Source organism: Euprymna scolopes, chromosome 5 (assembly GCF_053919585.1).
Source record: "Euprymna scolopes isolate OS-2025 chromosome 5, ASM5391958v1, whole genome shotgun sequence".
Lineage (NCBI taxonomy): Eukaryota > Metazoa > Mollusca > Cephalopoda > Sepiida > Sepiolidae > Euprymna > Euprymna scolopes.
The window spans coordinates 17,692,895-17,716,303 of NC_136486.1; positions in this window are offsets into that span (position 1 = coordinate 17,692,895).

The window sequence follows — 23,409 nt, forward strand, 5'->3', positions numbered from 1 at the left end:
CTCTATCAAGGCAGGACAAGTCCTTTCTAGCAGCTCCTGCCCAGATGTGGCAACAGTATTCCATCCTTGGACGTACCTGGCTCTTATATAGATAGAGAATAGCATCAGCAGTGAGATATCTACTGGATCGATAGAAAGATCCCACCATTTTTCCAGCGGCCTTGGCAACGGATTTGATATATGTGTTCCATTTAAGACCAGGAGTAATGGTCAAGCCCAGAAGCTTGTCAAAACTTGAGGCCTCCTGAAGACGAGAGCCATTCATTTCAATTGATGACAAATGTGGATTAGAATGTTGATGATGTAAAGAGAGAAGCTTGGTTTTAGATGGATTAAAAGTAACCAGCCACTCCTTTCCCCATTGTACTACGTGCTCAAGATCAGAAGAGAGAGAATTGGAGAGAACTTGGTCGTTTACTGTCTTAGATGTGGTACCATAAATGGTAGTGTCGTCAGCATAAATGTCTACAAATGATGTAAGGATATGATTTGGAAGATCATTAATGTAGATCAGGAAAAGAGTTGGGCCCAGGATGGATCCCTGAGGGACACCGGCATTAATACTGTGAGCTTCTGATTTTTGCCCCTCAACTACTACTCTTATGAACCTATCAGAAAGAAATGATTTAATAATTGAGAAGACTTTTCCAGCTATACCATAGCTAGCGATCTTATGAAGTAAACCTTTATGCCATACCCTATCAAAGGCTTTAGATATGTCAAGAGCAATTGCCCTAGAAAGATTGCCACCGTCGAGAGATTTGCTAATCCTATGCGATATAACTGTAAGGACATCTGCTGTAGATCTAGCAGAACGGAAACCATATTGAGTGTCACTAAGAAGGTTATTTTTGCTGAGATGTTTGATTACTTCTGTATTTAACACAGATTCTAGCAACTTACTCATGACGCATAGGAGACTTATTGGTCTGTACTGAGAGGGGGATGAGCGATCACCTGAATTCTTAAATACAGGGCATACTGATGAGATTTACCAGGGAGATGGGAAACTATTCTCCTTAAGACAACGTTTAAACAGTTTTGTAAGTATGGGCGCTAGTTCAGGTTGAAGTTTTTTGAGTACTATAATTGGAATACCATCAGGACCAGTTGCTTTACTCGAATCAAGGTTTTTGATTAGCTTGGCAACATCACGTACAGATATACGTATATCACATAGCGTGTTTTCTGATACAGGAGGAAATATTGGGGGTTGGCGGCCTTGGTCGCAAAGGGTAGAATTAGCTGCAAAGTTCTTGACAAAGAGTTTGGCTTTGTCTGATGCTGTTAATTTTATACACTGGGCTCTTCTGCTTGTGCGGTGATAAAACTTATCAAATGCACGTGTGATGTTAGGCTGTATAAGGTGTTAATTTTTATCAAAATCGGTCTGTTCCTTTTTTAATCGGATCTTTTCGATACTTACCGAGATATTCCGATAAAAACCATATCTAAGAACACTCCGAAGCACATAAAATACATTTGTGTTAATTATTTGAGGGGGGGGCGGGCGGATCGGCCGAGCTGTTTCGGAGTCCATAGGGAACGAACTCACTCAAAGGCACATACTGAGACAATAGGCACTACAGATAGGATGTAACCTAACACCGGGGAGGTTCAAAAGTAATGCTTCCGCTTGTAATCCACCCGAATGGATCAGAGGGGATTGCAAACTGTATTGTTAAGATGATTGAACTTACGCATTCATTGCCTGAACGTTTCATCTTTCTGTACAGATATTTAGGGCGTGAAACTCTAAAACCTCCGACCAAATAACGTATATTTCTGTCAAATTTCAAAAACGTCGGCCGAGCAGTTTTGGAGTCCACAGTGAACGAATTCACAGACGCACACAGACATACACACACACACACACACAGTGCCTTTTATATATAAGTAAGGATTTACGCATTTAATTTAAAATAGCTATATGCAAGGGGAGATAATTCAAAATTTGTTGGTTAAAGGGAAAGATAAATACAAAATCAAATAAAACTTCAGAGGAAGGAAATATATGAAAAAAAATAAGGGTTTTATATTATCGTTTGCGTACATATTTGGAGAAATCAGATTCGGCAAGTTTTATTTGACCATGTTTTATTTGATTGTCACAACTTTCATCGTCCTCTCCTTTAAAAAAAAAATAGTTTGAATTACCTCTCTGCTATGTCACTCTATTAAATTAAAGACGAAAATATCTCATATGTAAAAAACGATGCCACGTATAAAGAACGATGTAGCAGTATCAAACATTGTTTTGTTATTTTCTTTTGTTGTTTTTGCAATTGGGTAAGTTTCCAGAATAGCCATCAAAACAAAAAACAAGACGCGTGATAAAATAAACGTACAACAAATAAATGTTACCAAAAGCAAGCTTAGACTACAACTTGGATGTGTTCAAGTCCAACGTTAACAAATTCCTAATGAACCGCCCCCTTAAGTAAACACTTCATCAAATCTCCACACTAACGTAATGTACTTGCAATAACCCTTATCCCTGAGTGGCTTCCGGGCCTTGATAAGTGGTTACCACTGTGTAAACAAAAAAATCTCATAATTAGGGCTGTGACAACAGAATATGCTATTCGTTCTTTTGACTCTCGGGTATATATCCGACACGGTTAGACACACTTAATCAACCCAGAACCACATCAGTCTATATAAAAACATATAAGATATTAAAATAACCCCTTCTATGTATTCCTTTTGTCAAGCAATAAATTCTTAAATCGAATATATGTCTCTATATATTGTTTTTGTTTTTTTTCAGAATTTAAAATTGAACCACGAAACTTATATATTGCTCTATTCTTAAATATTGAGCTTTTCCTTTTTGGCTAGGATCTCCTTGAAAGTATTACTTCAAGTAATATCTATCAGGATTTTTCATCTGAATTCTATCAGTGTCTTATCTCGCTTATAAGATATTAATAGATATATACTCAAGAGTTAACACAATGAAAAGAATATGCTGTTGTCACAACCCTACTCATAATCATATTTTGTTAAATTTAAATAAATTAGTTTGTTTTTACTCTTTTTCACCACAAACATCGCCACTTGGACGTAAGGTGTTACTTTCTAACAGAGCAATGTTGGGACTTGAGCGGCGAGATGTGTGTTCACATTACATTTAAACTTCTACATGTTAGTACAGTCATGGAAGCAGGAATCAGGGAAGGGATGCAAACGTCTAGCAGTGAAGGGGTATGATTTTACTGTTAGTCGAGAGTATGTACGTCGAGGGATATACAAGTGCCCTGACTGTTGAATAATAATAAGAAGAAGAATAAATTGGGTGCAGGTGGATGGTGAAACAATGCTGTGATGATTGGTAAAGACGGTAGTGATTGTGTTGAAGAATGAGAGGCGAGCAACGCCCGAACAAGTAAAAATGAGAATTCAAATAACAAAACTCCCGGGCAACGTCAGACAACCTGAGAGAGCGAGTGAATAACAAAAGACGACCTAATTTTTGACCGATGACGTAAAGAATAAACGTAAATGTTAGACAAAAGAATGAAACAACACAATGGAAAATGAAATTATGAAGAATGCAGGCAAATATAAATAAGGCCAGTTGAACAGAGAACTCAGTCACGACCCGAGAGAGAGACAACCAATCGCGTTCTGCTTGCTACCTTCATCTTTCACCACTTCACACCACACGTCCGTTTGTCCAATAAAATGCGATTGCTTTTATAACCAAAAGAATTTGTCATTTATTTGATAAACATAGCAATACTTTGGAAGAAATTTGGTGTTATTAAGAATACAGTTGAAAGGAAAAAACGGGCGTATCAAACAAATATACACCAGGATGTAACATGAGTTCATCAGAGTATATTCCATTAAAGTAATTATAAAATAGGCAACATTTCGGCGATGTGGCAGATGTTGGCTCTTGACCAATAGTGCGAGTCCAATTAGACATGAAACTAAGAGTAAGAGACTAGTAGTAGATGTACCAGCCTAGATGTGCCAACAATACTCCATGCATGGGCGAATTGTGGCTTTGTAGAGATTAGAGATATTCTATATACTCTCAGGTGTGAGTAATTTTCCAGCACTGTAGACGGAGCTCTCCTTCTTTGCAGCAGCTTTGGCAATATCTCAATGTATTTGTATTCATGTTGCCTGTTGCCAAGGAATTTGAAAGATGAGCTCTCGGGGTGTTATTTGTCATGATAATTGATTGTTGCGAATGTTTTTGTAATTGTTAAAGGAAATAAGTTTAGTCTTAGTAGCATTGAATGTTACCATCTATTTGCGACTCTATATCACTACAGACTGAAGGTCGATTTCTAAGTTTTCTGCCATTGTGTTGGAAATATTCTGAATAACATGTTTCGCAATTTGCATAAGTTAGTTTATTATAATTAATGTTGCGGTTTGTACACTTTACTTAAAAGGAGAGGTTCTTTATAAACTCTCACAAAAAAACTTTCAACAAAAGGAAATCTCCAATATGGAATTAAGTTTATTCTAACGCAACAAAAAAAGGAAGAGCACCTCACCTCTGTTAAACTGACTTTCCTTAACAAGGAAAACACTTTCTAGAACGACCGATTTTTTTGGAAACCACACAAGAAATCCACTAAGTATTTCTTTGTTGTATTTGGAATTGTAATATATATTCGATTGAATGCAATAATTGCCTTTGTTTAGGTTTTTTTTTTTTTTTTTACACAGGCATCACCACATTATCAAGGCTGAGAGCCACTCAAGGATAAGGGTTAAAGAGTGTACAGTAGAAATTGGACAATATAGTAATCATTAGTGATGAAAATTCGGTAAATTTGATAACTTATATGGAACGGCTCATCAAGAACTTATTTACGTTAGACTTGAACACAACCATATTGTAGTCAGCCGGAAAACGGAAGACAATTCCACAGACGTGCAGTTCTAAGAAAGAAGCTTTGTTCATGGAATCTACGTTTAGGTTAAGGCACAGATAAAGAGTGGGGGAATTATTGATAGTGTTTTCAGCTAGACGAGTGTTTCTTGTGAAAGTTTGGCGAGGGGGGACCATAGATTGAAGCTCAGTCAAACACTTTCCATGAAAATAACGATACATCAGAGACAAACTCGCAACATCTCTTCTGTGAGATAGAGGTTGCAGGGAAGAGAAAAGACATCTCATACGAGGCTACGATGTCTATTTTGAACTCTATCAAGGCAGGACAAGTCCTTTCTAGCAGCTTCTGCCCAGATGTGGCAACAATATTCCATCCTTGGCCGTACCTGGCTCTTATATAGATAGAGAATTGCATCAGCAGTGAGATATCTACCGGATCGATAGAAAGATCCCACCATTTTTCCAGCGGCCTTGGCAACAGATTTGATGTACGTGTTCCATTTAAGATCAGCAGTAATGGTCAAGCTCAGAAGCTTGTCAAAACTTGAGGGCCCCCTGAAGACGAGAGCCATTCATTTCAATTGATGCCAGATGTGGATCAGAATGTTGATGATGTAAAGATGTTTGTCACTACTTTTACTCCCCCCCCCCAAAAAAAAATAATATGATTCTTCGTAAAAAAATGTTTTTGCCTTTACTGTACAAGTTAGAAATAACTTTCCAAATATTTTCTAACAATTGCCTGAGATATGTGTATATTAATTTCCCCTCATGCCTATTATACAGAGCGTGGTGTCATCAGCAAATATATCCATCTCGGATACAATTTCATCAGGGAGGGTGTTTATGAATATCAGGAATAATAAAGGCCCAAGTATCGAAGAATCGACTTCTGAAGCACACCCACATTAATATCATGTTGTTTAGACGTACAACGATTGAAGAGAGCCTGGATATTTATATCGTTTAGGAAGGATCTGATTATTTTAAGAATTATCATGATTTCATTTTCATGAGAAGCTTTTGGCTTCAAAGTCTTCGTATACATCAAGGGCTACCGCCCTAACTTCCACTGTCATCCAGTTAATGATACGCGTAAAACCCCAAGGTTTTCAGTTCAGTTCTCTCCAGGAAGTCATGTAAACAAAACACCGCCATGTTGTAGAAAACAATCTAAAGCAAAACATTGCTTCGATGTTAGTCCGTCTGCATCTCTCAAGTTAGAAAATTAAGTTAAAGACGTAAATAATTATTAAGATAACGTTAGATTCTCTTTCTCTCTTTTGCTCTCTCTCCTGAGTCTATTCTTTCCAAATAAAACCTTGACGAAAACTAAATGGGACAGTGACCATGAAAAGAAGCAGAAAGCGCATAAAAGATCAACATATATCAACAGCCCGTGCATGCACGAGGTGCTTAAAATAAGTTTCCAGACTTTTTCGTGTGCGCACTTTTATTGATAGTACACACATGAAATTCTAGCCCCCTTCGAAGTAATCTCCTCCGGCTGCAATGCACTTGTACCGTTCCAAAAACTCCTGGAAGGCCTCATGGAAGTGCTCTTGTGTGTGCGTGTCAATGACCCTCGTTACAGCCTCTTTCACCTTTTTAATTGTCTTATAACGACAGCCTATAAGGGTTACCTTGCGCCTAGGGAATAACCAAAGTCACAGGGAGCAAGGTCTGGACTATAGGGAGGGTGAGGAACTGTCTTGATGCCCATCTTGGTCAAATAGTCTGTGACAAGGATGAAGTTGTTGACTGCTGGTGGAAATGCTAGTGACCCAATTTGAAGATTGTTGGCCTCTTCCGACAGAATCTTTTCTTGAACTCTTTTAAAATCTCAACATAGTATTCCTTGTTGACTGTTCTGTGGGAACCCAGTGCATGTAGATCATATCCGTGCTGTAAAAGAAAAAAGCAATTATCCAAAGTTTATGGGTGGATTTGCTCTGTCTGGTCTTCTTAGATCTGGGAGAACCAGCATGCTTCCACTGGAAACTCTTTCTCTTGGTCTCTCGATCATAGCAGTATATCCAGTTTTCATCGCAGGTCACCAGAGCATCAAGAACTTCGGGATCTAAATTGATCAGCTCGACTATCTGTCATGAAAACGTCTTTCTTCCTGATCTTCTCCGAGCACTCTCAAGACAAACTCCACGCAAATCTTCCGCATCTTTTGTCCCTCGCGAATAATTGTGTGTACAGTTCCCACACTGACATCAAACTGTGCACTTATTATCTCTATAGATACACCTAATCCTTATCCATTATTTGGTCAATCCATTATCCCTCACAAACTTGCTGCCTTCCTTGAATCTCTTATGCTACTGAAAAACTGATGTTCGATTCATGCAAGATGGTCCAAAAGCAGTTTGGAGCATTTCTTACTTTACTGTGGCATTTTTTCCAAGTTTAAAACAGAATGTCCTTGTGTCCAGATTGCATTTTTGAAAATCACCTTCTGTGAACAACCGAGCTTTAGTAGGGTGCATTCCAATTCCTGCTGTAGCAGTTCATTTGAGCCTGAAATTTTAAAAATTGGTCAGTCATAAGATAACATACTAAATTTTCTAGAGTCTACAATTTTAAATGCTCGTACAAAAAAGTCTGGAAACACCTCGTATGTATAAAGACGTTTACTAGATTTTATGATTTATTATCAATGAAAATATTACGTGTGAAGATGAACCGCCATGTGCGATGTATCTATTGTGGCTTTCGTGTGCAAATAACCAATGGAAAACAATATATCGCGCCACGTGACAATTGGGTTGAATCTTTGATTTACGAACTATGACAAACGAATACGAATGATATTGTCTATAGTTGAATGCATTCGTTCGTCTGACAATTGTGTTCTTCTTTCCTTCCAGGTCAGATTGACAATTTCAAGAAGGGGTTAATAACAGACACATTTGGAAGTCATCATCAAACGTATTCAATATTTAATTGCAAAAACAATGCATTCATAAAATATTTATCCGTTTTGATCATGCTGCAGTTTGTACGAATAAATGTCTATCCATTTATTTTCCGGTTCGCTGCTGATGGTATTTTAGAAAAGAAAAAGGCATCAATAGTAATTCGAAAACAACACAAAACATCAGTAATATTCTTTTTAATATTTATTATTTATATTTTAATTCATGCAAGTTTCGTATTTATTATGACAGAACAAATTCTCTATTGAATGTATATATATATATATATAGAGAGAGAGAGAGAGAGAGAGAGAGAGAGAGAGAGAGAAAAAGAGAGAGAGAGAGAGAGACGGAACTTATATATATATGTGATTAAAAATTCCAAATTTAAAATAAACTGAGATGAATGTGCAAAATGTATGACGATTTTTTAAATTTTGACATTTTTGTGCCCCTTAAAAACTATTTTGACCGGTTAAAATCCATAAAAGAACGAGTCATAAAAATCCAATCATTTTAGGTCCCTAGCGCCACTCTGCGACTTTTGGTTTCGGAACAGATAGAGTTTGAAAATATGAAGACGGACATATAGTCTTTTATATATTAGGTTACTTGAGTACCATCAACTAGAATCGAAACCAAAACATTTAGTACTCCAGCCGTGTTCCCTACCGTTTGAGCTAACCCGACAGATAGATTTAAGATCTAAAGAAAGATTTAAAATTAAACCACTTCACTCTATGAATGAATTTGCTCATGCGTAAAAGTAATACAAATATGTCGGCAAGTTGAAATGAACATTTTGCGTTTCAAACATATTTCTGTACGCGTTATCCATCCAAACAAAGATTGAACTCGTTATAAACCATCATTGGTGTATGATCGCTATTCCCTTTTAATTTAAGTATTATGTGATTTAAGAGTTTTATTGATTACACACACACACACACACACACACACACATACACACACATACATCTGCTGCTTTATTTATATAAAGTTATTTCACTAAAGAAAATAAAAAATAAAAATCATTAAGTTAAAATGCCTTATAAACAATGTTATATTAAGAAAATATATTTTAAAACAAGTTGAAATACTTTTAACGTTCCATCACTATTTGCATAATTTTATATTTCTCTTTTCCTTTTCCATTTCTTTCAAAACATTCTTGGTGGCTCTTCTCCCGATAAATGCTAAAGTTTCCTTTTCACAGGGTTTCAGTCGATGTAACCTCCGACCTTCGTCAGATGTATGTTGTCAACCTCGGCAATCTTTCTGTAGAACTCGGGTATCTGCACGAAATTTCAAACGAAACCCTTTAGTTAATGCACGGGGTAGTAAGCTCTCGTTCCGTCAGCCATGACCGAGTAGGACATTCTAAGTAATTCTCAATTGAACCTTTAACCTCCAGAAGAGTGTCATTTAAAACTTAATAGTGAATTTTACAAAATACGTTATCCGTTCCGTCACGGTTCCTGATGGTCAATTCTAGTATTAATTTTAGGAATCTTAAAACTGTTCTTGTTTTTAGACATTCAATCTTACTACACATCACTATAGATCACTACTTATTAATTCGAAACTCCTTGTAGATTCCTAGAATCGACAAAAGGATTCCCGAGTTCGACAAGATATACTTGAATTAAGTCGGAGATTACGCCGACCAAAACATTTCGAAATTCACACTAAAGATGAGAACAGTAGTCCAAATAATTAAATTATCAATCCTCATCTCAAAAATTCACAAACATGTTTTATTTATTTTTTATTATTTTATTTAATTTATTTAATTTTGTGTGTGTGCGTCTTCACTTGCTTTCATGGTCAAAGCGCTGTTTCGCATTTGTCCACTATTCGTTGTTTATAAATTCTTAACTTCTATTTGTTTCTAAGCCAATTCGATTTTGCATTCCAGTTATTATTCGCTGAGATTTTAACTGGGGTTAATAACCATAAGAATTCGGCGATTCTAAAAATAGATTTCACGCACACATTACATTCTTTTTCATCTACTTCTTTTTAAATTCATATTATTTTTAATGGGAATGTTGAGAGATACCAAGCACTGGAAAGCAATGCGAATTTATATACATATATATATATATATATATATATATATATATATATATATATATATATATATATATATATATGAAACTGATTTTTAATTTAATTATAATTTGTTTTTTAAATTTTAAATTATCAATCACATTACTTAATATATATACATATATATATATAATGTGTGTTTGTGAATTGAAAGATATATATATATATATATATATATATATATATATATATATATATATATATATATATATATATATATAATGTGTGTGTGTGGATTGAAAGACACCAGTCAGTACTCAATGGCCACAAGGAATGTTTTTAATTTACTGACTGCGAGACAAATATACTAAATTCTCAATGGCCTTATGCCGTAAAAACCAAAAGATGGGATAGATAAACTTAAAAAGGGAATATAAAAAAAGGTGTTTATTATCTTCAAAGACCTCACTTATCTTCTTCCGGCTCATAACCCCCAGCAATGTTACATTCTAACTTTGTAAACGAAATAAGAAAATGTTTTTGTTTGAAATATCAGTTATCGACGATAATTCTTGGCCTGAAGACGTAATCACCCAACGCGGGTGATTACAGAAACATGTATGCACATATGTAGCCATCAATGTTTGTATGAATAAATTTGATATAGATATATATATATATATTTATATATATATATACATATATATAAATATATATATATTAAATTTATATATATACATATATATACATATATATACATATATACATATATACATATATATGTATATATATGTATATATATGTATATATATATGTATATATGTATATATATGTATATATATAAATTTAATATATATATATACATATATATATACATATACATATATATACATATATATACATATATATACATGTATATATACATATATATATACATATATATATATATACATATATATACACATATATATACATATATATACATATATATATACATTTATATATGCATATATATAAACATATATATACATATATATATACATATATATACATATATATCTACATATATATATATACATATATATATATATATATATATATTTATTTATTTATTTACACACACTTGCATTTATACAGTGTTACCCTAATCCTCACCTGGCCTATTTGGCATAATGGTGAGAATGTTTGCTAATTGGTTGGAAGACCGGGATTCAATTCTCGGTCGAATCATGCGAAAGACTTCAAAAATGGTGGATGAACTACTCAATAAACACAGCATTACAGGTTCAGGGTCAAAGGTAAGCGAAGTGCTACTGGGAAAGCAGTGGTGATCTATTCTACATCTCGCTGTCGTAGTTAATGAAAAGGGAATCTTCAGGTTGCCTTCGACTATGGTCAACCATTACTGCAGTTTAGTTATGCCTATACGTACCCAGGTATAAGGTGTTGAAAAATATCACGAAGAGTTTCATTTGTGTGTGATGACGTCATTCAGATTTACCTATACTATTGATTTTATCGCCCTTAAAATGTGAAAAAAATAGATTTTATTTGTATGTATCAAGCACTAGGTGTGTCAGAAATTTCATGAAAAATATTGAATAATTCCACCTCGTCTTTCCAAGCTTATAACTCCTCGAAAAATGTAATTCAAGCCCTAATTTCTTTTTCAATTAAAGGAGCAAGGACCAAGTTTTAATTAAAAAAAAAAAAAAAAAACAACTTGTTTTTTTTAATGTTTTAACCTTCGGATTTTACAGGTAAATTTCTAAAAAACACTACTTTTTTTGTTTTAAATTTGAATATATTATTTATTGATCTTTTATCTTCAATTTGTGATATATAAAACTTTGGTGAGTAAATTAATTTAAAAAATTTTGATAGATTTTTAAAGTTTAAAAATTGAAAAATACTGAGCTCGTAAAATTCAATTAATTTCATTACTGTTTTTTCAAAAATAAAAAAAAATATTTCTATTACTTTTAAAACAATTTTAATAGTTCATTTTGGAAGTATAATCCATAAAGAAAATAAACAGCCCACTTTTAAAAGAGAAATTATGAGCTTTTTATATTTTATTCGCAGTTTCGTGTTAGGGGTGTCAAAAATTCCTACAAAAATTCTGATACATCTAATCAAGCACTGAGATTAAATGCTTTAAAATGGACAAAGATTACATTTGGTAGAATTACTAGAAGATGTACCCGGTTTTCCTCACACACACACACATTCTCGCTTATATATATATATATACACACACATATATATATACATATACATATATATATGTGTTTATATATATATATATATATATATATATATATATATATATATATATATATATATATAGAGAGAGAGAGAGAGAGAGAGAGAGAGAGAGAGATTGAGATTGCAACGAGTTATTTACGGGCGTCAATTTCATGGTCGAGTGGGAGAACCGCTGACTGTCAACACGACGGTTCTAGGTTCAATCCTTGGCTTGGGAGAGATGCTGGTCTAGCGGCACTGATGAGTTGTGATACAATGAAACAGGACTGTATGTCGATGACTACAAATATATTTTAAGCCCCCCTCTTTGGGTAGAGCACTGTCGTAAATTATCTCACCCGCTACTTAATTGGCTGAAAATACGAAGCTCGTTGTTTATTTGTTTACGAACATGTGATTTGAGCACTATAAAAGTGGTGACGGGTGTCTATTTAAATAGACATTCCGACGAGTTATTTACGGGCGTCAATTCCATGGTCGAGTGGGAGAACCGCCGACTGTCAACACGACGGTTCTTGGCTCAGGAGAGATGCTGGTCTAGCGGCACTGATGAGTTGTGATACAACGAAACAGGACTGTATGTCGATGACTACAAATATATATATATAATCCTAGCGTGGATGAAACGCGAAATATTCTGTGTAGCTTAATTGCCATATATATATACATATATATATAGAGAGAGAGAGAGTTGAACAACTTTTTTCAGGTGTATTTTGTAGTTGTTTTGAAAACAAAAGAGTCTGTCGTTGTTTTATCGTTATTTCCATGGCAAGTGCTCATCTGAGCTCTAATCTCTGGTCCCCCTCTCCAATCTTTCCCGAAAAACACCAGTCGAGCTGAAACTACTGTCAGTAGTTTTCCCCCACTCTTTATCTGTGCCTAAATCAAAACGTAGATTCCATGAACAAAGCTTCTTTCTTAGAAGTGCACGCCTGTGGAACTCTCTTCTGTTTACCTGTTTCCCACCTGACTACAACTTGGATGTCTTCAAGTCCAACATAAACAAATTCCTGATAAACCACCCCCTTAAGTAATCTACTTTATAAAATCTCCAATACTAACGATTACTACGATATTATTCCATTGATTACTAAGTGGTGACTTCCATGTAAAAAAAATAAATAAATAAAAATAAAACCTAGTAACAAATTGTTAAGTGGGAAATATATCTTTTTTTATGAAAAATATTTCGAAGTGAAACTCCATTTTCAAGTTTAGACAAGATGTTTTTGGTTACGTTTTTTTCCTTCATAAGCATTGTTCTTGTGTAATCAGTCGGAATTTTGTATTACCAGACCGAACTCTACCCGTCGCTTAAACAATTGCTACAAAATGTCACAAAAAATTTATATATATATATATATATATATATATATATATATGTATGTATATATATGTATATATATATATATATATATATATATATATATATATGTATATATATATATATATATATGTATATATATATATATATATATATATATGTATATATATATATATATATATATATATATATATATATATATATATATATATATATATATATATATATATATATATATATATATATATATATATATATATATATATATAAGCTGAATACACAAGAACAGCATTTATGAAAAAAAAAAGTGACAAAACCATCTTGTCCAAACTTGTCCAAATTTGTTACCGGGTTTTATTTTCATTTCAACACATGAATCAATATGTTGTTTTTTTTTTCTGAAACATGTATTATTAATTTTTAAACAAACGGACCAGAATATTTTTCTATGCGCCTAGCAACGACCTGTATATAAAAATAGGAGTTATCTTAAGCTTTTGCCTCTTTGCATAAAACTCCCTCCATTACATCAAACAAAATAAAACTAAACATTGCCCACATCATTACCCCTTACACCTAACAGGTGTGTTTCGAAATTCATAATGATGAACTATTTGAGTAATGAATTATGTACACACACACGCAAACACACACACACACGTCTGTGTGTGAGTGTGTGTGTGTGTGAGTGTGTGTGTGGGTGTGAATAATGGCTGTACTCTTTACTAGATGTAAATCCACTGAAACTTTCTGTTTTTATTAAAGAGTGCTCGAGGAAAGAACAGTGTTTATAATATATTTAGTTATACAAAAATTATTGGCTACATATATGCGCACATGTTTCTGATGAGATTAACTAATCTACTGTTGGCATAAATTATATATATAATATATATATATATATATATATATAATATAATATATAATATATATAATATATATAATATATACAATATATAATATATAATATATATATAATATATAATATATATAATATATAATATATAATATATATAATATATAATATAATATATATATATAATATATATATATATATATAGTAGAAATAGTAATTAATAAAAACTGAAGAAAGTGCTCAATACTGTTGTAGAGCAAATATGCGTTTTTTTATTACCGTATCTTTCTCTTAAGTTACATTATTGTTTCAGCTACCCGGCCGTTTTTTTTGTTTGTTTTTTTTTTGCCGTCTGTAGCTTCCTCAGACTTTTACAGAAATGTTCGTTATGATGGGATGAAAAAGTGAATGATATCAGGGGGGTGCGAGAAGAGCGGAAAAAAGAGGAAGGGAACAAGGAGGAAAGGTGGGAGGGGGTGCTTGGTATGTCGGTAATGTTTTAGTTTTGGAGTTTAAGGATCTTGTGGGGGAGGGTCTGGGAAGTTCATTTCTGGTGTGACTGAGGGCATAGGGATACATGGAGGGGGAAGGGAGATATGTGGGGGTAAGAAGAGGAGGGTTACTTTAAAATTCGAGTCTTAATGTTAAAGTGGTTGGCGTCTCATTGATGAGATGATTTCTTGATAAGTATGTCTTGAACTGTTGGGTGTTCGCTTAGGTTCGGAGGCGGGGGGGCTATGATTCGTTTTATTTATTTGGTTTTTATTTGTTGTTAATTGTTTGGAGAGGGTAAGCTATCAATCCCCATATAAACCACCTCAAACTCCTCCCCAAAGTCTATAAACATAGCTACCTAGGACCACTATCCCAGGTTCGTGGGCGTTTATTAATGCGTATGTAAGTATATGTGGATGAAACCTGTGCCCATATTCACGGCTATTTATTTATTTGGATTCTTCGGACTACTGTTCTCCTTTTCTTTTCAGCCTTATTTACACAGCTTTTTCGATCGTTTAGACAAAACCCCTCTTTACAAAAGCTACATTAATCTTTACAAAAGCTACATTAATCTTTACAAAAGCTACATTAATCTTCTAAAATCTCTTTACGACTAACTTTGGGTTTATCCGCTCTGTAAACATCAGAAAGGACGTCAAGCAAGGAGATATACTTTCAGCAATCCTGTTCTGTATTGCTGCTATTATACTTAATACAGAAGAGACTTGCCAAAGAGGTTTTTCTATAGGTGGACAAATCCTCTCCTACGCTAATGACATCGCTCTTGGTAATGAATGCACACATAAACTTCAGAGCTTATTAAGAGAAGAATTAATTTTATAACAGTGTACTTATTTTTCATAAAGGATATATATATATATATATATATATATATATATATATATATATATATATATATATTTGCTTACAACCCCCCCCCCTTTGTTTTGAAGTGGGAACAAATATGCTTAAAATAATCATCTGAAACTGAACAAAACATATTGTCTTGTTATAAGGGACAGGATTATAGATTAAAAAAAAAATTGTTTGCATACCTTATTTTGACGTCTGAATATCAGAAATTGGATTGTGTTTAATTATTCCGCTTTTGAATTTTGAAGTGTGAAATTTAGTGAATATGTTAAGTAAAATAATTAATTTAAGTTAAGCAAAAAAAAAAAAAATTAATTTTTATATGAAAAAAGCAATTCTTTGAAGAATCGATACAAAAAGAAATCGATAAATATTGTGCCCTTTGTGTCAAAAATATCATCATTTTTTCGATCCCGTTTGAAAACGTTTGCCGCCTTTCGACTACGGTGGACCAAACGCGCTCAAATAATTTTTTTTATTCTGCTTTAAATTACCCCCCCCCCATTTTGGGGAGCCTGACCCCCACACACATACACATTAATAACCAACCTCATACAAATGGTCACCCATTTGGTACTGGCCAGCCTCAGCGTTAATAATACATTGAAATTTAATAATACATTGAAATTTTCGTCACTGAAAAATAAATTGTTTTTTTTTTTTGGCTTCGGTAGTTTGCTTTTTATCAAGTTTTTTGGCTTCGGTAGTTTGCTTTTTATCAGGTTTTTTGGCTTCGGTAGTTTGCTTTTTATCAAGTTTTTTGGCTTCGGTAGTTTGCTTTTTATCAAGTTTTTTTGGCTTCCATAATTTGCTTTTTATCAAGTACAAATGTAAACATTGTATCGAATCAACGCGAAGTAACTGGTTGCCTATGTGAATAAGTGGAATTATTTGAAATCCAGGTACTTATATCATAATATTTTTGCATATTCTCATAGAAAATCACCCTAAATCTTAGTTAGACAAGAAATAAACAAATTAATTCTTTCAAAAACCTTCTTTTTTTTAACTATTTATATACGTTTTTTGTGCAAGACAAAAAATGTCAATTGTTAAATTTGGGGGAAATTTTAACATTTAAAATTTAAGTAAAAATAGTAGAAAAAGTTTTACATTATTCTGTTTTCTATAGGATAAAATTCAAGGTTTTATTTTTCTGAGAAAAAAAAAGTTACTCAGAATTAATGATTTTTGATAAATGTAATTTCGTTTTAAAAAACAACAACAACTTGATTTTTCGGCCATTTTTGGCGGTGTCTAGTCCAAAGGTACGTTTATCCGCATTCATTAAAAGATGTAGCACGTATCACTTACTTTCTAAAAGTATTTATTTTATATTTTTTCTTTGTCAATGCAAACAATGGAAATCGTGATGTTTATCGTTCGCAAATACCTCATCTTCAGACTTGGTCTAAAAAGACGCCGTAAGATAAATCGATGTCTACAACATAGAGACCATGCATAAATTACTATTTCAAGTGCCCATACTTCGATAAGTAGATTGATTTAGATGTTTGCATGGGGATTATTAATTAGACTTGCAATGCACCGTAGGTAGGCACAGGTGTTTCTGCAATGAATTGTGGACGCGATCAAGTCTGTTCATCAACAGTTGCTAGAGACATGATTTTTGTTGACTGCTTTAAATAAACACCATCAACAAAAGGATAAAGTTAATGTTATTATGTGTTAATATAACTCATATATACATACATATATATATATATATATATATATATATATATATGTGTGTGTGTGTGTGTGTGTGTGTGTGTGTGTGTGTATATAAAAGTGAAAGTGTGTGTGTGTACGTTTTCCTACGAAATAACTCTGTCAATCTTCAGTCTACAGACTCTAAATTTGATATACAGGGTACTTGTATTTGATATACAGGGGTCTTTGTAATACGTTTTCGGTCAGAAATTTGGCTGTTAAGGGGTCAAAGTTCAATGATTTGACCTTTGAGAAATCTACCACACTACTCCACCAATTTTGAGTCTAAACACTTGAAATTTTAGATATAGGTCCCTTGAACATGGATATAACTTAATAACTTGATTTGAACCCAAAGCAATAAATATTAAGGGGTCACAAGAAGGTTCCAAGTTTTAAAAAATCACCGTTTTTTTTTTTTTTTTTGCTCAACATACACCTCCAAACACCCGGGCAACGCCGGGCTGAAATGCTAGTATATAATAAACTCATGATCCTTATTAGTCCAGTCTGGATCTGTTACCCTCAAGCTACGTCTTTATTAGTGTCTTCACTTTTTAGTAACAACTATCGCGGTTGGAGGGATTACAGAAAAGGGTCTTTTTTTTTATTCATACGTCTTTGTGTCCGTAATTTACTTTCAAATTTATCTTTATTTTTTAAGCAAACGAATCCACCATTTTTTTTTTTTTTTTTTTTTTTTTGCAGTCCAATGAAGGACCACACTTTTTATTTTGATGCTTATAAACAGTTACGAAACCGACGATTACAAATGACTCCAACTCAACAGGCAGGTTCGTTGTCGTTATGCGCCTGTGTAGACATTACTATTCAGTTGATCGAGCGCTTCATCGCAAGTTTGATGCCTTTCAATTATTAACGCCATAAAATGTGCCAATCAACGGTTGCCAAAAACATAACTGCGCTAAGTCACGTGACTACAAATGGCGGATAACTTTTTCGATTCTTTTTTTATCTAAATAGGTAATTGTGATTCTTTTTTATGCCACACATATATTACTGTCAGAACGTCGTACTATTATCTAAATCAATAGTAAATCATAGTCTTTTGAATTACTATAAAGAAATAATTTGAAACTTTACAAAACCGAATAATCTATACAAATAAATAGTAGATGTGTGTGTATGTGTGTGTGTATGTGTGTGTGTGTGTGTCTGTGTGTGTGCGTAAATATTTAACCCTTAATTCTAAAACTACTGGTCACATAACACTGAAATTAACAGAAGATAGTAATCATACACCAAGGATGGTTTATAACGAGTAAAATCTTTGTTTGGATGAATGAATAACGCGTACAGAAATACGTAAGTGTGCAAGTTAAAATGTAAAACGTTCATTTCAACTTGCCGACATTTCTATCAGTGTGCGCATGCGTTAATTATAATTAAAAAAGGAGAGCTAAATGTTTTGGCTTATATTCTAGCTAATGACACTCAAGTTATTTTTTTTTAACTTTTGAAATCATATATATATATATATATATATATATATATATATATATATACACACACCTTTTATGCACGTAATAATATCTCTATATAAATAAAATGAACTCATTTCTTCCCGCTGATTTTGACCTTAATAGGATTAAAAATCAAGATATTTCATGCAAATATAATATGCACAAACGGCAGAACAATATCTGAGGTGTGTTATAGGCTTATTATTTCTCAAATTCCTCGATAATCTTAGATTTCTATACTTTTTCTGCTGAGAAGTCACGGCCAAAATCGGTTAAGATCAATGGAAGTGGTAAAATATTTTCTCTCTAATAAATTCCTCCTCCCCCTGCCACCACTTAACACCGTTTGGGGATCGTTCACAAGGAACAGTTGAGAAGAGAACACCGGTTTGGCTTTGTAGTTCTTTCATGTGAAGTTATTTAAAATCACTAAACTAAGCTGCAGTGCTCTGCGGCGTAGTGGTTAGCGTGCTGGACGATTCACATTATATTTTCACGTTCGCGCTGACCTACCGTAGTCGTTTTTTTTTTTTTGTTTTTTTTTTCCTAAACAACTGGAATGGACTTTTCTTGGGGGCCGAACTGTTAACGTTTCAGATGTTTTTTTTGTTTTTTTCACACTTTATTTTCCTACTTTTACTCATGACTCCGGGTTTGATCCTTCCTACTTACCTACCATAACATTTTTTAAACCCCCCCCCCCGTCCCGGAAACAAACACTCAGACAACGCCGGGTACCCCCGCTAGTTTAATAATAAAAATTAATAAATAAGTCCCATAAAAAATAAGGGGCGACTCATATATATATATATATATATATATATATATATATATATATACATATTCATCGATATGCAATCCTGTTTCGTTTTATTATAGCTCATCAATGCCGCTAGACTAGCACCTCTCCCAAGCCAAGGATTGAACCTAGAACCGTCGTTTACAGTCAGCAGTTCTACCACTCGATCACGGAAGCAATGCCTGCAAATAACCTCGCCGAATGTCTATTTTTAACAAAAATCTGTCCACCACTTTTATACTGCTCAAACCGCCTGATATATACTTAGTTATATTTTGGTACAAAGGATTCCAGCAGAGTGCTCTATTATAAGGAACACTTCCAAACATAAGAGTGTATCTAGTGTGACTTTTCTTACTAGACACCCAGAAGAACAAATTTCTAGGTCATTCTTCTGGTTTATATAGAGATGCTGGATTATGCCTATCGCGAGACTATAATGGATGCACATTAGAAAGACTCAAGAAAGATTTAGGTAAGTTTTTCAAGGATATAAGTTTTAAGATAACAATAACGACTAATTTATATAAAGTAGACTTCTTAGATGCAACACTAGATCTTGAGAAGAAATATATAAACCTTTCCGTAAACCAAATTAAAAACTCAAACACATAAATAAAAGTTCATGTCATCCGCCCACAGTGTTAGAAAATATGGTAGCTAATATTAGCAAAAGGATATGAAGACTTTCTTCGAATGCCGGGGTGTTCGAACAGGCAGCGCCATATTATTACGAAACCCTCCATAAAAGTGGATTAAGCGAGAACATAAAATTCCAACAGACTCATAATCAATAAGAAAATAAAAAAAATAGGGGGCGGATTCTCGTTCTCGCTTAATACTAAAACTTAAATGGAGTAAAATTAAACACAAATCCTCATACTCTCCAGAATTGAAACAACGCTTTGCAATGCTGAGAAATATCATATTTTGCAGTTAATTAGTCCAGGAAAAATCTATTTTAATGTGCGAAGCGAATGTCTGAAAAGTTGTATACACATGAGAGCACTCCTTATAAATTGGAACGAGAAAAAACAAAACCTGAATTCAAAAATCTGTTTAAATTATTTTATTTTTATTTTGTTTTTATTTTTTATTTATTATATTGAACAGCTAAAAAAAAAGAATATAATACTAAGATTTTAGTATGGTGTACCATTTCGTTAGGATAGATAAGCATCCCCCCCCCCCAAAAAAAAAACAAATACTACATTTAAATTTTTAAATAGAAATTTTTAAATAGAAATTTTTACTTTTGATTTTAAAATTTATTTAAACTTTTAATTTTGGAATCAATTTTAATTTTAATTTTGAATTTGGAGTTAATATTAATTTTATTTTTTTTATTTGATTTTAAATTTAATAAATTTGTCCAATTTGATGGATTAGATTTTTAGAATAAAATTTCGAGGAATATAATTAAAATTTATATAAGATTGGCTTCTTTAGGCTATTTAAAAAAAAAACTTACACTTGACACATATTAAATATGGCGGCTGAAGGAAAATATAAGCACGTCTAATATAGGACATATAGAAGAAGAAAGTAAAATGACAATAAAAATAATTGTTATGCATTCGTATTAGCCTTCAGGCCTTTACAAAGTTATTTCTCTTAGACTAGTTTAGAAATTTAGATAGAATAAAAACAATTCCGTTTAAAACCGAAAAAAAATTTAAATTAATAAATTTAATTAACCATATTTTTTCATGGGTGACGCGATAAAATGTTTACAGAAATTAGAATAATAAATAACAAAAACATTTACGTATATACAGGTTCTCCTTTTTCTTTTTCTTCTTCCTTTTCTTTCTTTTTTTTCTTTTTGTTTTCTTTTGTTTTTCTTAAGCGTCCAAAATATTAAACGGACAATTTTTAAATTATATCATTTGAAATTTAAGGTTGTTTTAAAAAAACAAAATTTGCACGAGATCTTGTAATATATGTATATGTTTCCAATTCCGGTTATAAAACAGATGAATATCGACTGAAGAGAGATTGATATAGGCTCTAAAATGCTACCCTATTATCAACTTTATAACCGACGGTACCGATGACTTATCTCATCTAAACTTTCTGAAAAAAAAAAATATATATGTATATATGTGTGTGTATGCGTGTGTGTGTATTATTTTAAAAATATAATTATCCATTGACACGTGTTTCGTCGTCTACGACTCATCAGAGTGGCTGTATTTAGCTACTCTGATGAGCCGTGTGTGTGTGTGTGTGTGTGTGTGTGTGTGTGTGTGTGTGTGTGTGTGTGTCGGGTCATGAATAGGCTCCTATATGGTTAACTGATGAGTCAGAGTGGCTATATGTAGCCACTCTGATGAGTCGTAGACGACGAAACACGTCTCAGTGGATAATTACAGTTTAAAAATAATATATATATACCGCTCCCCATGTGAGGGTACCAAATTGGTTAAAAAGGGAAAATTATTCCCAACTCGCATTTAGGTAAAAATGCACTTTCGTGGGTGATTAAATTCATTCAAAACATCGCTAAAACCAAAACAAAACAACAGCTATATATATATATATATATATAATATAAAGCTGAATGGCTGTGTGTGTGTGTGTCTGTCTGTGTGTCTGTCTGTGTGTCTGTGTGTGGTCACGAATAGGCTCCTATATGGTTGACTATTTTAAAAAACCTGATTAAATATAATTATAGAAGATGTATCGAGACACAGGAATGGGTATGTTTGATCTGGCAGAACGGTGGTTCATTAAAATTGTGGGGTCTGCGTACGCGCCTGGTCCACAAAGTATGGAAATAAAAAATTTAAAAATTAAAAAAAAAAAGCTTACAAGTGTTTTTGATATAGATGTACATAAGAATACTTTGATAAGTATGTTTTAACTTAAATAGGGATGGTATAATAAAATTGTGGGGTCTGCGTTCGTGCCTGGCCTCCATAGAATGAAAATAGGCACAAACTTTAATAAAGACTTTTCATATCTATCTGCGTAAGTATACTTTGATAATTATGTTTCAGTTTGAAGAAATATGGTATAATAAAATTATGGGGTGTTCGTTCGCACCTGACCTCCATAAAATGGAAATATGTGACAAAGTTTAACAAGGTTTTTTAATATAGATCCACAGAATATGTGATAAGTGTTTCAGTGTGAACAGGTATGGTATAATAAATTATGGGGTGTATCCATTTTATTTTTACTTTCATCATATTTTGCTTATGTTTTGATACCCCCGAATTCGAAGCTATCTCTTTACAACACTTCCTTTTCATAACCTATCATACTTTCATAAATCAGAGTCCATTTTCTGTAGGCTGTTTTTTGAACCCAGTCAACGACGGGTACTTTTGCTAGTATATATATATATATATATATATATATATATATATATATATATATATATATATATATATATATATATATATTAAATAGAGACTTGGCTCCGTAATAATAAATACGAAATCTGCATAAATTAATATATATTGAAACGTATATTACGATTGGTAAGGTTGAGCGCCTCTGCTATTGTTATATATGTTTTTATTACACAATTAATATCACTTTTTCTTAGACTTTCTTTGTTAAAACAACTAATTCATAAATACTATTAGCTGCTTAGGGGGTCACATAACGGGATGGACATTAATTTTTCGTAGTTTTCTAATGGAAGGCGAAGGGGAACGCGTGTCATATCTTTATTAACTTTGTGAAAAAGAACGTTTCGCGACCGGTCGTTTACCCTCGGTACCAAAGCTAACTAAATGAAGGC